Source organism: Carassius gibelio, chromosome B12 (genome assembly GCF_023724105.1).
Source record: "Carassius gibelio isolate Cgi1373 ecotype wild population from Czech Republic chromosome B12, carGib1.2-hapl.c, whole genome shotgun sequence".
Classification (NCBI taxonomy): Eukaryota; Metazoa; Chordata; class Actinopteri; order Cypriniformes; family Cyprinidae; genus Carassius; species Carassius gibelio.
Window position 1 is genome coordinate 8,283,935 of NC_068407.1, and position 1,973 is coordinate 8,285,907.

Here is a 1,973-nt window from a genome sequence, read left to right on the forward strand (position 1 = left end):
TCACTGAATCATTCAAACAATTCATGAAACCCCTGAATTTGTAACAAGTTCATTGTATTGCTCTGAGGCACACAACTCTTTTTATGTGGCTGTACTGAACTGTTGTATGAACTCAATATCTCATTGGGTAATTGCGCTGATATTCTGGAAACCCTGCTTAATATTATATGCTAGAAATATAACAAAATAACTCATACTAAGGCCATCTTGCCACCATATTTCAATTTCGGGTACATTAAAGTGCTATCGATCAAACACTGTGGTATCTGTGACTGTTATTGCAATACTCTTGTAGCTCTGTAAGTTCCCCGTCACAAAAAGGAAACATTATTCAACACATATTTAATATATAGATTTTAATAGTATCAGCACAATACAGTTTGAAACAGAAATATTTAAATACCTAATGCACTTTTTATATTCTAATAAAGTAAATGATAATTTTGCTTGTAAATGTCTCGTTGTAATAATAAAAATAATAATAAAAAAAAACATTATTTGAAACATTTTCATTGCACCACAAAAGTTTTTTTTTAATGCATTCCTAAAATGTCCAACTTTTTTAACTGAATATGTGCAATCAATAAATGTGTATTTGGATAACTTAAGTATTTATAGTGAAAGGTTCTGTTTTTTCAGAGTCGTTCTAATGCCATGGTTTTAATGCACTTCCTAAAGAACTGTATTGATTTATGAATCTAAACCACTTCATATTCTATAAGCTATTATAATGTTTACGTCTCAAAAATAATGACTGTCAATTTCACCACTAAGTACCCATTTATACATATATTTACAGCATTATGAAAGTAACCAACTTTTTCCAGCAAGCTTGAAATGAGATGCTGCTGCCAGAATGAATATGATCCAAGATTCTAAACAAACGAAGGCCAAGCATCATTAAAGATGATGAAGTCTTGATAGTGACTGCAAAGACTTGAAATAAATCAGCCTAAATTGCTTTTAAATGCTTGGTGTTTTGGCCATATTACATCACTGATTTATGTAAATATACTGGAGCAGAGATGTGTAAGATTCCTTAAAATCTATTTAATTTAGTCCAAAAATGGCAAGCGTTTCGGTGACAACATGAATTTCTACAGTATAATAAAGGTAATATAGATCAGATATTTATATAGATTAAAATATTTTGACCAGAATTTTTTAAACCTTCTTTCACTCTTAAATTGTGCAATGTTTGACATTTTGGATTACTGTTGTTTACAGACCTAGCCTTTTTGGTGCAGTGAGTTTTTGGTGATTTATCAGTTTAATTAAGTCCAGTAATATTTAGTTGAAAATACTGTAAAAATAGGATGAGCTGTGTAAAAGTGGGACAGGTTTGTGTGAATTCATAATGCAGCGCAGTTCAAAGCCTTTTACTCCCAGAGTTTTTGTGATTGATGTATGACTTGTGGGTTCTGGTTTTCACTTGAACTTTAAGATCAGGTCTGACAGAGAAATGGCAAAATTGATCCAAGTGGTTTAAAATGTAAAGCAAGTACTGTATGTTCTAGAACAGTCATCTACACTGAAAAGTGAGACAGGTTTATAAAAGTTTTGGTCTATATTTCAGCTAGAAAGAATAATGTCCTATCATTTTAAGGTTGTCAAGCAGGTCTTTTATTGTGGCTGTACCAATCTTAACAAGCTTGATCAAGGTCTAGCAGTTCAAGTAATCCAGTTAATCTATCATCTAGATCAGATTTAATCAGTTAAGGACCATATTGTTTTATATATAGCATGTTTTTTTTCAGTCTTTTTATTTAGCATTTTGTCAATATTTGGCATTTTGATTAAATCTAAAAAAAGGAAAATATGAGTAAAATGTATTAAAAATATAGATAATTATAAATAAATACCCCAGCAATGAAAGTTCTAAATATTTAAGCTTTTATAGTAAACTAGATTTCATTTTCTTATTTTCTTATCACAAGTTTTGTCCTTTTTCTCCAGGTTGGACGCAGTTTGCT